The 14,697-nt window shown below is 52.5% G+C and overlaps 1 long non-coding RNA gene across 7 annotated transcripts in view; it reads right to left on the bottom strand.

Moving 5' to 3' along the window:
• LOC102908603 (uncharacterized) overlaps positions 1 to 14,066 on the bottom strand; it is a 31,347-nt gene extending 17,281 nt beyond the window's left edge. Inside the window, exons 1-4 of one of the 7 annotated variants that reach the window (XR_006067791.2) lie at positions 13,797 to 14,064; positions 11,883 to 11,967; positions 10,675 to 10,792; positions 6,865 to 7,079 (exon numbers count right to left, since the gene is read on the bottom strand). This is a non-coding gene — a long non-coding RNA (uncharacterized LOC102908603). Of the gene's footprint in view, positions 1 to 6,864; positions 7,080 to 10,674; positions 10,793 to 11,882; positions 11,968 to 13,587; positions 13,745 to 13,796 lie in introns of those variants that run through there. The other 6 variants (XR_006067789.2, XR_013047833.1, XR_006067787.2 and 3 more) reach the window with 6 other exon arrangements.
• Between the last annotated feature and the right edge of the window lie 631 nt (positions 14,067 to 14,697).

Raw genomic sequence — 14,697 nt, 5'->3', positions numbered from 1 at the left:
CCCAGCACTTGGGAGACCTAGGCCAAATGGGTTTGAGAGGGGCCGGTGGGGTGGCTCAGTGGGTAAAGGCGCTTGCCACCAAAGCTGAGGGCCTGAGTTCAAACCCTGGGTCCTACCAGGAGGAAAGAGAAAACTGACTTCAACGAAATGGCTTCTGACCCCCATATCCACACCGTGGGATGAGCCCCACCCCCACATAAGTGTAATTAAAAGAAAGTAGTATAAGTAAATAATTTCAAGAGAGTTTGGGCCAAGCCTGAGCTACACAGAGAGAGCCTCAAAATTAGGGAGGCAGTTGAGTCAGCAGGGCGCTTGTCTAGCATGCACAGGGTCCTGGGCTCCATCCGCAGCACCACGGAAACCTGGCATACGGATGCACTCCTGTGATCTCAGCATTTGGGCGGTAGAGACAGGAAGATCAGGGGTTCAAGGTCATCTAGGGTTATAAAGAGAGTGAGGGCAGCCTGGGCGTCATGAACCCAGGAAGGCAGGCAGGAGGGAGGGAGGGAGGGAGAGCAGAAACAGCAAGGCTAGATTTCAAGTACTGAACCTTTGGGACAGAGGTCTCCAGATGAGACACAGCCCTGCACAGGAGACCCCTGGGGTCCACTAAGGGTCCTCAACCCTGTACAGGAGAGAAGAATCTAGGCTCTGAGGTTCCAGAAGCTTCCTTCCCCCTCTGGGCTACATGCTTTCTTCACAGTCCCTCTCTCCTCTTCATTCCTCAGGAAAATCTGGCTCCCCTCCTCAGTTCCTTGCCTAGGCCTTGTGAAGGCTCCTAACACCAGAAACTCCAGGCACTCTGCCTGCCCGCAATAGGCAGAGGGGCCGGGCCACCTGTGCGTTCCAGAAGCTGCTGCTGCTGTGCTGGCCGGGTCGTGACAAGTGTCTTCAGGGCACCTGTCCTGTCTAGTACTGCTAGTCAGTGTACAAGACAAGAAAGTGTGAGCTCCAAGTGGTGGTCTTGGGGTTCTAGGGGTACCTGCGTCCAGAGGTTGCAGAAAAGGGTTTAGGAGAGAGAGAGAGAGAGAGAGAGAGAGAGAGAGAGAGAGAGAGAGAGAGAGAGAGAGAGAGAGAGAGAGAACTGTGGCATGGTGGCTGCCATGGGGAGGGGGGGCTGCACTTGTTTCTCATAACAGCCCTGCAAGCTCAGCCGTGGACTCTGTGCGGATCAGAAACCAAGCTGGGTGTGGCGATGTAGGCCTGTAAGCCCAGCACTTGGGGAGGCTGCGGCAGGAAGATCTTGAGTTCCAGGCCAGCCTGAGCTATCCAGCGGTGGCTCAGGCTTGTCATCTGAGCACTGAGGGGAGTAGAGGAAGGTTTGGGGGTTCAAAGCTGGCATCAGTCATGTCATGAGTTTGCGGCTAGCATGGGTTATGTGAGATCCTGTTTCAAAACCACAACAACAGTAAGGAACAGACGAAAACAAAAACAGATACAAAAAACAAACAAAAGAAAGAAAATAAGATACATGTGTAATCTGTAAGTGGCAGAGGCCACACCGGACCACACCACACGGGTCTCTCTATCACCAAAAGGGATGAGGGGCAGAATTGGCGACCCTGCTACTGGGGATGTATTTCTAGAGACTCTGTGGGCACTGGGAGGTCACGTGAGTGGGAAGGTCAAGGGTGAAACAGACATGCACCCATGGAGCACACCTCTCCCGAGCCTCACAGGGGAATTCCCCGGGAGCCGAGGTGCTGGGGAAGTGAACAGATAGGCCCGACCCCAGGCTCTCTGGGGACTCCCCTTCTAGAAGGGAGGCAGAGAATCCAGCTTGCTAAGTGTTTTGCAAGTGGATGATGTACTGGGCCTGGGGGAGAATTACATCATCTGACACCATGGAGTCCGCAGAGACTTCTGGGAAGGTGAGCTCTGGTGAAATGCAGGAAAGAACCTTCCAGGAAGTGCCTGGCAAGAGCTGATGCTGACGGACAAGTGTGGGGGCGGCTGAAGGAAGCCGAAGGTAGTTAGGAAACAGAGGAAGCTGGGCATGGTGGTGCATGCCTGGAACCCCAGAGCCGCAGAGGCAGAGGCACAAGGCTAAACTGAAAGCTTGAGGCCATCCTGGGCTACATCGTAAGTTCCAGGCCAGCCAGAGCTTTGTAGTGAGACCCTGTCTTAAACACAAAACCAACAACAACAGCAACCAAACCCAAAAGACAGAGGAAGAAAACATGTGGAGGGAGATGAGGAGGGATGAGGTCTGAGGGGCCCAGTGACCCTGGTAAGGTGCTCTGACTCAGTCCTTGGAGTGGGGAGGCAGCGGAGGGTGTCAGGTTGAGGGGAGCAATCTGAGTGGCCCTGTTAGCTCCATCATCTAGTTTTTCCTTTAAAGCCCAAGGCTGCAAAATGAAGGAAGGTCGTCAAATGTAGGCAGTGCCAGAGAACGAGTGAGGTCGTTTCTTCCTCACGAGCCAAGGTGTGTGAGTGTGTGTGTGTGTGTGCGCGCAAATATGTGTGTGTGTGAATGTGTGTGTGAGTGTAAGAGCATGTAAGTATGTGTGTGAGAATGTGTGTATGCATGTGAGAGTATGTAAGAATGTGTGTGTGTGTGTGTGTGTGTGTGTGTGTGTGTGTGTACACAACCTTGGGTATAGTTTCTCAGGCACCATGCACGTTCCTTTCCTCTCTATTTACTTATTTTATGTGCAATGGTGTTTTGCCTGTATGTCTGTGTGAGGGGATCTGACAGAATTCCCTGGAACTGGAGTTGCAGATAGTTGTGAGCTACCATGTGGGTGCTGGGAATTGAACCTGGGTCCTCTGGAAGAGCAGCCAGTGCTCTTAACCACTGAGGATCTCTCCAGCCCCAACCTTGTCTCTTTAAGGTTGGTGGTCAACCATGAGGCAAGGCTGGCTGGTCAGCAAGCCCCAGGGGTCCCCCTGCCCACCTCTCCGTTGTTGGCATTACAAGCATGCGGCCACCGGCTGGCCTTTTGTGTGGTTTCTGGGCATCCAAGTCAGGTTCTGTGCTTGTGAGGCAAGCTCTTTACCAAAGGAGCCACCCAGTCAACAAGAGTCCTGCCTCGAACCTCTGCATCTCAACAGGATCTCACTAAGCACCCTGTCTGCCTGTCCTAGAACTCTCTATGCAGATCAGGATTGCCTCAAACTCACAGAGATCCATCCACCTGCCTGTGCCACTGTGTGAGCTCGAATGCCCAATTCCCAAGAGGGTTTCTTGGAGGTACAGAGAGCAGAGTGAGCTGAGGGCGGCCCAGGGTGACCTGGATAAAACAGTCACCGGTTTCTGTCCCTGGAGAAGGCTCCGAAGGGCATGAAGATCAGGTGCCGGGTCTGCTATTCGCAGCAGGCTTTGTGGGGGATATTCATGGGCAAATATTGCCCCCTTGTGGCTGAGAGCAGTATTGCCCAGAAGAGCAAGACTAAAGACAGGCCCAGAGTTTCCAGTGACGTCAATGCCAGGGCTGCACGGGGCTAGTGGTCTGAGATTCCTCTTTTAAGGGTGACTGAGGAGGAAAACGTGCAAACATACACATGCATATTCATCTAGTCAGCAAGCGTTCCGAAGGTATTCAAATGTCAGCCATGATTCTTCACAACCGCAAACTAGACTTTCCTCACGTTATTATTTTCCCTTTTGTTATTAATAGCAAATATGTAATACAAAAATTTTAAAAAGAGAAGTGAGCTAGTGAGATGTCTCAGTGGGTAAAGGCACATGCTGTGTAAGTCTGACAACCTGAGTTTGATCCCCGTGACCCACAGTAGAAAAAAAGAGCCAACTCTCAAAAGCTGGTATGTGCAAGCCTACAGGTGCATGTGTGTGTGTGTATGTGTGTGTGTGTGTGTGTGTGTGTGTGTGTGTGTGTGTGTGTGTATGTATGTGTGTGCACACTCACACACACCATACCAACCCCCCAAACACTCAAAGGTCAGAAGCAATAGAACAGTGGCCTACAGGGGTACATAAGTGGAAGCCAGGCTGCTGAAATGTGAGCTGGTGCTGGTCTGTGAACCACCATTCAGGGCAGCTTCCTGTTCCCTTCCTTCCAAACCAGGCTGGTCACAAAGCCACATGGCGGGCCTGCACCTGGGGCCGGGGTTCCAGATGAATGGTTGCCCACTCTCTGTGTTCTGTGGGACCCTTCATCTCACGCACCTGCCCAGGGGAGAGGCTGCCCTTACTGTATGGTCCTGAACTTCCCTGGGTCTCCAAAGCATCACATGTAAAACATCTTTCCTACAAAGTTACAGGGAAGATTATATAAACTATAAAAATGTGCCGTTGCAGCTGGGCAGTGGTGGCACACACCCTTTAATCCCATTACTTGGGAGGCAGAGACAGGCAGGTCTCTGTGAGTTCGAGGCCAGCCTGGTCTACAGAGTGAATTTCAGGATAGCTAGGGCTACACAGAGAAACCCTGCTCAAGAAAAAAAAAAAAAAAAAAAAAAAAGGGCTGTTGTGAAAATGTGTGTGTGTGTGTGTGTGTGTGTGTGTGTGTGTGTGTGTGTGTCTGAGAAAAAGGGGGGGGGGTAGATGAATATGGGGTGGGGGCCGGTGAGATGCCTCAGTGGGTAAAATTGCAGCAAGCCTGGAGACCTGAGTTTGATCCCTGACACCTGGGTGAAAAAGCCCAGTGGGGTGGTGTGAGCACATCTGTAAATCCCAGAGAGAAGAGGAGAGGTGGAAGACAGGAAGGAGGCTTGGCCAGAAGCTCGGGGGCCACCTAACCTGGGTTCCCAAGCAGGGAAGAGACAAGAGACACCCTCCTCAACAAGGGGAAAGGACCAGCCCCTAAAAGCTGTCTTCTGACTTCCACATGTCCTATGGCATATGCGTGCTTCTTTAGCTTTCTCTCAGACACACACTAAATAAAATAAAAATCACATGTGGATCACAAGCTAAATCGAAACAAGCTTGCTGAGGTTCAGCCGTACACTGAAACTCAAGTCTGGGTCGGGAAGGTGAGTCAGAGCCTCGTCACCCCGCAGGGACCTGGAGCCAAGGCCAGACTTCCACGTCCAACCCTTGTCAGCCCTATCAAGCACATCAGTTTGGTCACTCAGAGGGCATCTTGGGTCAATCTTCCATCAGGGTGGACCTGGTGTGGCACAGGGCCACACAGTAAAAGGGACAGGAGTCCTGTCATCTGAGACAGGACGACAGAGCTCAGGAGAGCTCCAGTCTGTGGCCCCTTCCATGGAGCTGGACCATTAGGGGAATCCCTGACTTCTTGTCTTCTTTTTTCACTAAGTGGCCCAGACAGGCCTCAAACTTGTGGCCCTCCTACTTCAGCCTCCTGAGTTCCATGATTATCATCATGTGGTATGTGTGTGACTCATCAGGCCTGGCTCCCAGTCTTCTTTTCTCTTCTTCTTCTCCTCTCCCCCCACACCTCTCTCTCTTTCCCTTCTTTTGGACACAGGGTCTTACTGGGTAGCTCTGGCTGGCCTATAACTCTGTGAAGACCAGGCTGGCCTTGAACTCACAGAGATCCACCTGCCTCCGTCTCCCCAGTGCTGGGACTGCAGGCATGCCCTCACACCCAGCTCTCAGCAAGGAGGCACCGGCTACGGTCTTTTTACAGTGTGAGGCAAGCCTATGACAAGCTGAAATTGCCCACAGACTCCAAATGGAGTGTTGGGTGTTCCGGGGACTGACCACGAACACAGGGTCTCCATGTGCACAGCACCTGTGGATTACCCTCCAGCATGGTTTTCTGCCGGGTCAGACAGCGGTGTGTGTGGAAATCCTGAGATGTCCTCCGAAGGCTCACATTCTGAACGCTCAGGGTCTGGCATGGGCTGCTCCTTTTATATTTATTTTCATATGTACGCGTGTGGGGAGGCAGGGCACATGAGTGCCGGTGTCTGGGAAAGCCAGAAGAGGCCATCAGAGGGCCCTGAGCGGCCCGACGTGGGTGCTGGGAACCAACTCCAGCCCTCTGGAGGAGCAGGAAGTGCCCTGCCGAGCCTTCTCTCCAGGCTGTGGAGTTTGCAGGTGACGGGGCCTGGCAGGTGGAAGCAGGTCACTGTGGTCAGGCCTCTGACGACTACACCCACTTCCGGTTCCGGGCTACCTTCCATACCCACCACCATATGGGAAGTCTCTGCCACCACACACTCCTGCGCCCCTGAGCGCTGCCCTGACTTCCCTGCCAGGATGGACGGAATCCTCTAGACCAGGGCTTCTCAACCTTCCCGATGCTGCGACCCTTTAATACAGCTCCTCAAGGTGTGGTGACCCCCAGCCATAACCTTATTTCTTTGTTACCCTATAACTGTGATTTTGCTACTCTGAGGGATCGTAATGTAAATATCTGATGTGTAGGAGATCTGACATGTGACCCCGTGAAAGGGCTGTTTGACCCCCGGAGGGGTCTCGACCCACAGGTTGAGAGCCACTGGTCTAAACCGTGAGCCGAAATAAACCCTGCTCGCCTTTAGCTGTCTTCTGTCAGGCATTAAACAATTGAAACTCGTGTGTGTGTGTGTGTGTGTGTGTGTGTGTGTGTGTGTGTGTGTGTGCACGCGCGCGCAGGTCACTGTGTGTCAAATCCTTCGGAGCCGGGGTTGCAGGGGGTTGTAAGTCAATCAATCTGGGTGCTGGGACCCCAACCCGGGTCCTCTGCAGGAGCAACCAGTGCTCTCAGCTACTGAGCCGTCTCTCCAGCCCTGTCCGGTATCTTGGCCAAGGGACGAGAAAAGCACTTCACACTCGGGGCTCACTCTTTCTCCCCCAGGCCATGGGGGAGTGGCACCCCGGAAGACAGGCTGGTCTCCCCAGAACCTCTTGCTTACACAGACACTCTCCATCAGACCTGCGGATGCTACCTGGCACCAGACACACACGCGCCACACCAATAGGTCCGACTGGAACAAGGAAGGACGTACCTGGATCACTCTTCCCTCTTCCGGCCTGCTTGGCTCTCCTCTCCCAGGAACGGATGGCTCAGTTTTCCCTCCAGGAGATCTTGAAGCCAGCAGAGGGTGCCTGGACTTGCCTTGATGTTCGGCATAGGTGCTTCAAGGCTTCCCCAGAGGTTCTGCTGGAGGTCCCTCGCGGGTTAACTTCCAGAATGTCCCCAATTCAAGGTGAACTCTTGGGTCTTAAAAACAGAACATTCAAATGTGATCTGTTACCTCACGGTCCACGAATAAGTCCTTTCCCTTCTGGACCCACTGAGTAACCGTGGAGTGCAGCACAACAATGAGATGTGATTGGTATAATTTTGTTTGTTTGCATTTTGTTTTTCAAGACAGGGTTTCTCTGTGTAGCCCTGGCTGTCCTGGACCTCGTTCTATAGACCAGGCTGGCCTCGAACTCACAGAGATCTGCCTGCCTCTGCCTCCCGAGTGCTGGAATTAAAGGCATGCACCACCGCCACTGGTAAATGGCACATTCTTAAGGGATCAGAGTTCTTGTTTGCTTGTTTAAGACAAGGCTTCCGGTAGCCCAGGCTGGCCTTGAACTCTGTATAGCAAGGATGTGATATATATATATATATATATGTTTTTTGAAAGACAACAATTTTCTGGGTAGCCCTGGCTGTCTTAGAATTCACTATGAATTCCCAATCTGCCTGCCTCTGCCTCCCAAGCACTGGGATTTAAAGCGTGCGCCGCCGCTGCCGCTGCCGCTGCCGCCGCCGCCGCCGCCGCCGCCGCCGCCGCCGCCGCCGCCGCCACCACCACCACTCAGCACCAAGGATGCTCTCGAGCCTCCTGTCCTCCTGCTTCGGTCTCCCAAACACTAGGATTGCAGGTGTGTAGGTGTGTACCCCCCCCCCCAGTTTATGTACTGCAAGGATGGACACCAGGGATTCGTACATGCTAGGTGAGCACCCCAGCAACTGAGCTACATCCCCAGCCCTTAGTTACTTAACGATCCATCCATACTTTGCCACAGCCACAGTCACAGCAAGAGACAGACACTTTTATTTTGGAAACAGAGTATTACTCTGTAGCCCTGGCCGGCTTAGACTTCTGTAGGTAGACCAGCCTGATCTTGAACTCACAGAGGTCTGCCTGCCTCTGCTTCTGAGTGCTGGGATTAAAGGCACAATCTACCATGTCTCTTTTAAAAAAAGATTATTTAAAAAAAAAATGTATCTGTGTGCATTTGTGTCCGAGTGTATATGCAGAGGAAGCAGGGCGTCTCCCTGAACCTGGGACTCAGGGTTTCTCAGCTAGGCTGGAAGCCGAGGAGTCCCAGCAATCCTCCTGTCTCTGACCCCTTGGGGCTGGGGTTGCAGGCATGAGTGTGACACTCAGCCTGTTGCGTAGGTGCTGGGATCTGACCTCTGGTCCTCGCGCCTGAGTAATAGGAACTCTTAGAACTCTTAACCGCTGAGTTATCTGTCCAGGCCCTCCCCCACCCCAAGCCCTGATCCTCCTGCCTCAGTTTCGGGGTTAGAGCAGGTCATGGACTATGATGATCTCAGAGAGATTCTGACTTACTTCTGTTTTCTTTTCTAGGCTCATTTAGTTTCTTTCTTTTTTTTTTTTTTTTTTTCCCTCAAGACAGGTTTTCTCTGTGTAGCTTTGGAGCCTATCCTGGAACTTGCTTTATAGACCAGGCTGGCCTCGAACTTACAGAATCTGCCTGGCTCTGTCTCCAGAGTGCTAGGATTAAAGGCATGCACCACCACAGCCCGACTTTCTTTTAAATTCTTCTAAATCCAGGAGAAAGCTCACCAATTTCACACCCCTGGGGTGGGGTGAGGAAGGAGGAGGACTCTGGGGCGAGGGAGGGCAGGCGTATGAAGGGTCTGCTGACCACCCGGTGGAGGGTGTGGCTGACAGGTGCTCGGGAGGGTGTGACTGGCACGTGAAGAGGTGCTGGCCTCCCAGGGCAGAGTCCTGGTGCTCAGGCAGGCAGCAGCTGCTGCTGTGAGTCAGGGTGGCGGCTGTGGGGTGAGACCGGGGCAACTGCAGGAAGATAATGGCAGGAGAGGCAGGAAGGCCGGGCTCGATACTGCTGCCGGGCAAAGAGCAAATACCAATAATAAAGAGGAATGAACTGAACAGGTGACTCCACCTGTGGTCCCAAGCTTCGGGAGCTGAGGCAGAAGGACCACAGTTTGGGGTCAGCCTAGTCTCATCCTAGTCTCCACAGTGAAGCCCTGTCTTACACACACACACACACACACACACACACACACACACACACACACACACACACGAAAACAGCAATAAAAAGAACTTCCATGCTGGGTGGTGATGGCGCACGACTTTAATCCCAGCACTCGGGAGGCAGAGGCAGGCGGATCTCTGTGAGTTCGAGGCCAGCCTGGTCTACAGAGAGAGTTCCAGGAAAGGCGCAAAGCTACACAGAAAAACCATGTCTTGAAAAAAACAAAAAAGCAAAAAACAAAAAACTTCCATATGTTAGCATCCTGTAATTTCTAACGTCCTTTTAAACCTACTATTTATTTGATATACCATCTGGGCATCAAGATCAAACTCAAGGCTTTGTGTGTGTTAGGTAAGGGCTCTACCACTGAGCCACACCCCAGCCCTTCACTGGGGGATTCTAGGCAGGGGCTCTACCACTGAGCCACACCCCAGCCCCTCACTGGGGGATTCTAGGCAGGGGCTCTACCACTGAGCCACACCCCAGCCCCTCACTGGGGGATTCTAGACAGGGGCTCCACAACTGAGCCACACCCCAGCCCCTCACTGGGGGATTCTAGACAGGGGCTCCACCACTGAGCCACACCCCAGCCCCTCACTGGGGATTCTAGGCAGGTGCTCTACCACTGAGCCACACCCCAGCCCCTCACTGGGGGATTCTAGGCGGGTGCTCTACCACTGAGCCACATTCCAGATCTGTTATTTTGTCTGATATTCATATAGAGAGCCAGAGGCTCAGGGATTTTAAAGACCTGCACCAGCCTGTACAGCTGCACACAGGGAGCCGGAGCCTGCCTTAGCTAGTTCTGGTGGCTGAGCATCATTGGGCTGGGCAGGCGGAGAACGGCTCTAGTCAACACACTACAACCATTGAGACTCTGGAGATTTCCACACACTCAGGGATTAGCAGAATAAATGCTGCTCCAGGACTGGAGAAGGGCCCTGGCCACCATTAGATGCTGAACCATGTGGACTGGCCCTGAGAGGGTGGGGCTAACGTGACTCTCATCCAGCTGTGTCCCAGCTGTGTCCCAGAGCTGCACTACACAGCCCAACTGACCTCAAACTCCCACCAAGACCCCGCCTCTGCCTTCCAAGGTGCTGGGTTCGTAAGTGTGAAGCCCCACACCCAGCTTGGGTCTATTGTCTTCATCTGCAGCCTCTCCTCCTGGAACAGGCTCTCCCAGGAGGAAGGAACTGGCTAGTCCTCTAGGCTCCGTGAAGCAAAGGGGAAATACCACTGTCGTCCACAAACCTGCTCCGGAGCCACCCTGCGGCATGCAGGTCACCCAGAAAGCCATCAGATGGCAAAGGGGGAGAGCCTCATAGAGGTCCTAAGGCAACTCCTCGGGAGATGGAGGTCACAAGCCACATAAGGATACAGACAGGAGGGCCTCCATGCTTCCACGATCACCTCAGGACCCTCTCTGGTTTCCAATCCAAAGTGGGCTCATAGCGTAGAGTGAGGACCACACCAGGTCCTTATAGATCTCAAAGCTGAGCGAGAAGGGTTCAACTGCTTTCCAGGCCTGGCCAGGGGGCACAGACACCAGTGGGTCCTGTTCTTACCATGGCTCCAAGAACACATCTGAAGCTGATGATGCAGATCTTGTTTCCATTGTAGAGGTGTCTGTCCTGTGTTCCAGAAGCTTCCTGAACCATCAAGAATGATAGAACATCGGGAACTCTAAAAGAAATAGGATTTAAAGGGAGGACATATGGCCCATGTTCCCCTCCCCCCATTCCCTTCCTCTCTCCTCTCTCCCCACCTCTCTTTCATGATTTAGCTAGGTAAGTCCTTGAATTACAGGCACAGGACACTGAAGGTTTTTTGTTGGTCTTATATAGCCCAGGCTGGCCTAGAACTGACTACAGAGCAGAGGCTAACCTTGAACTCCTGATCCTCTCTCTTGCCTCCATTTTCCAAGTGTTGGGATTACAGGCAGGCACCATCCCACCTAGTGTATGTGGTGCTGTGGATGGACCCCAGAGCTTGGTGTATGCTAGGCGAACACTGCACCACAGCCCCAGCCCTACTTCCTCCTTTTTAAGAAAATTGTTAGATCCCAAACATAGACCAGGCTGGCCTCGAACTCTCAGAGATCCGCCTGCCTCTGCCTCCCGAATGCTGGGATTAAAGGCGTGTGCCATCACCGCCCAGCTTGTTTTTAGTTCTTTTTGATAGGGTCCCCCCCCCCCCCGACAGGGTTTCTCTGTGTAGCTTTGCACCTTTCCTGGGACTCACTTGGTGGCCCAGGCTGGCCTCGAACTCACAGAGATCCGCCTGGCTCTGCCTCCCGAGTGCTGGGATTAAAGGCGTGCGCCACCACCGCCCGGCTTGATAGGGTCTTTACACAGCCTTTCACTATGATGGTCAGGCTGGTCTTGAACTTGTGGCAACTTCCCACCTCTGCTTCTGGAATCATGGGTGTGTACCACTGCGTGGTCTCCCTACCTCTTCCCACCCTTTATTAACAATTTCCTTTGTATTATTTTTATTTATGTGCATGTGTACATGTTTGTGTGAGTGTATGTGTGTGGTACCCATGGAGTCCAGAAGAGGGCATCAGAGCCCCTGGATATGGAGTTACAGGCGGTTGTGAGCCACCCAATATGGATGCTGGGATCCGAACTCTGATTTTCTCAAGAGCAGCACGCACACTCCTAACTGCTGAGGCATTTCCCTGCCCCTAGATTGTTTTTGAACAGCTTTCTGGCTAGAAAAGCAATGTTTATTTACTACAAATACCTACTACTAAATAATAATAAAAACTTACAGCCTTATAAAATGTCCAAGACAGGGCTCCTGTACCTTCACTAGAACACTTGCTTAGTGTGTGGAAGTCCCTGGATTCACCCACACTGGAAAAAAAAAAGTATAAAGGAAATGCCCTTCATAATCTTATCTCTCAGAGATAATCTAAATTACAATTATTCAAATTTTAATATGGTTTGAAAATCTAGAAAGCGTTAAAGGAGAAGTAATCTGCATATATGTAAAGGCAGTACATTTGGGCCGGGGTGGGGATGGGGGTGTTGGGATGGTGCCCACAAACGGCTGAGTTGGAACTCCAGAACCCATGCTCAAATGCTGGCTCTCACGTTTATATATGTACCGGCGCACGTGGAGGTCAGAGGTCAACCCTGGGTGTCCTTCCTGTCACTGTCCTTGGTTTTGAGACCTGTTCCCTCGATAGCCTAAGGATCCCTGACGTGGCCGGGGTGGCTGGCCAGGCGGGCTCTCGAGATCTGCCTGTGGTTGCTTCCCGGTGCGGCATTGGGACTACAAGTGTGCATGGCTTTGTGGTGTGGGTCCTGGGGGGCTGAAATCAGGACGTCAGGCTTGGTTTCCCCACCAGGCCCTCACTGCTCCCACTCTGTAGTCCTGCCTGGTCTGGATCTTGCTATGTAGATCAGGCTAGCCTTAAATTAGCCTTGATCCTCCTTGATCAGGAATGTGCAGCCAGCCTGGCACTTTTTTTTTTGTTTTGGTTTGTTTGCCTGTGATCCCAGGAAGCTGAGACAGGAAGATCGCCCCAAGTTCCAATCCAGCCTAGGGTCACATACACAGACGGTATCTCAAACAAACAACAACAAACCCCTGAAAAAACAGGAGAGGTGGTGAGAAAAGATAGCTCACCGGATAAATGTGGTCCCTGCAAAGCTTGGCCTATGAGTTCAAGCCCCAAGACTCCCATGGCCAAAGGAAAGAATCAGTTCCTGAACCCAATGAGTTTTATCTGACCACTACATGCTCTCCCCACAAATACATAGACACTTAAAAAAGAAGAAAAAGCAACCTAAAAACCTCGTCCTTTATCGGAGTGTTGCCGTTGTTTGCTTTTAGAAGGAAACAGCTCTCGAAGCACTGCAGATGTGTGGTCCGTCAGCCCCCAGCTGGACTGCCGACTTGGGGTACATTATTGACTCTGACCCCAGCTCTCTCTTCTGTAACAGAGGACGACTGTGGCTCGGGCAGCACCCATCGTTATTTATTGTGTGTGTGGTATATGCTCACGTCGGTGTGCAAGCTCGTGTGCACCTGCACACTCACAGTCGTATTCCCTAAGCTAGCTAGGCTGGCAGCCCGCAAGCCCCAGCGATCCTCGGGCCTCGGATCCCACAGCGCTGGCGTAGCGGGTGGGTGTGTCCACGCCCAGGTATTTTTTGACGTTACTGTTTTGTTTCTACGTGGGTGCTGGGGATTCGAACTCAGGTCCTCGTGGTTGCACAACAAGCGTTCTTATCCCCTTATCCTCATCTCCCTAGCCAAAGGGCCGCATCTAAATGCTCCACTCTGGCCCTTTCTATGGGTTCGCTCTGATCACCAGGACTCATTTTGCAATTCCGGACAAAACGAAGGAACCTGACCGGTGAACCCGAGGCGCATCTCCGGGGGTTTCAAGACCGGAGAGGTGGCGAGCACGACACCTGCGCATCCAACCCCGGTCTGGGCCTGATATCCCGGCCGAAAATCCTCACCGTGTAAGGGCGATCCGAGCCGCAGACACCTGCGGAGCCGCGGTACCCGCCGCGGACCGCAGCTAACGGCAGCTGCTCGTGCCTAAAACTACACTTCCCAGAGCTCTCCGCGGCAAGCCGGTTACGGGGCCGGGCTCGCGACAGGAACCTCATTGGCTTCGCAGCCGTTGGCGGCCCGCAAGGTGGTCTTAGGCAGACCTGTCACTCACCCTCACGGCTGCCATCCGTCTGTCCACGCGCTCGCCGCCACTAGACCGGAGGAGACGGGGGAAGACAAGCTGCAGCCTGTAAGGGAACAAAAACTACATCTCCCAGAATGCTCCGGCACGCACGGCTTCCTGCTTCCAGGAGCCGCACCGGTGATCGGCCTCCGGAAACCGGCGAGTGAAGGATCAGAATCCAGACGAGAGGAAGGACAGAATACGATATTTGATTTAAGCAATGCTGACGAGTACAGCGCTTCTTTTTCTCCCCACGGATGCTCAGGGCCAGAGCAACGGGCGAACAGCCCTCTGGGAAGGGCAAGCGGAAACTGCCTGGGAAACTATGGGAAATGTAGTCCATTGATCACTAGCCAACCATTTAAAGGGTTAAAATTCTTCCTCTTGCATCTTGACTATTTAAACACAGAATTTGCCTCATAAGTATTTAGAGTAATTAGTACTCACAAGTCCTTTTTCAATACCAACCCTCGGAGCTGCATTCAGACACTGCATTTCCTAATTGGAGCTTGTACCTGGCTAGCCTGTCTTCAGCCATCTTCTTGGTTGTACACAAAAGTAGCCCAAAGTAACCCCTGGCTAATAAAATTGATAGACGCACTTCATAGCTTATACGGTAAACAAACTGTAGGAATAAAGCTTAAGAACTGCCAATGGCTTATTTGTTCTGAGTTCATCTTCAATCTAGATGTCCACTCGAGGACAGGCACAAGAATGCAAGGCTTTGGTATGCGAATCTTCCCCCGCTACACACCGAGAGACAATAATTAAGGACAGTGGAATCTCAAGAGACAATGCGAACCACCTGACCAGAGGGGCAAGACTAAAGTTGGGATGACTGATGGCCTTATAATCTGCAGGCTAGTCCACGGAATCAGACGCCCTCTTC

This window comes from Peromyscus maniculatus, chromosome 23 (genome assembly GCF_049852395.1).
Source record: "Peromyscus maniculatus bairdii isolate BWxNUB_F1_BW_parent chromosome 23, HU_Pman_BW_mat_3.1, whole genome shotgun sequence".
NCBI classification, from domain to species: Eukaryota; Metazoa; Chordata; class Mammalia; order Rodentia; family Cricetidae; genus Peromyscus; species Peromyscus maniculatus.
Note: the sequence above shows the minus strand (reverse complement) of the source record. Positions and strands in the feature narration are given on the sequence as shown.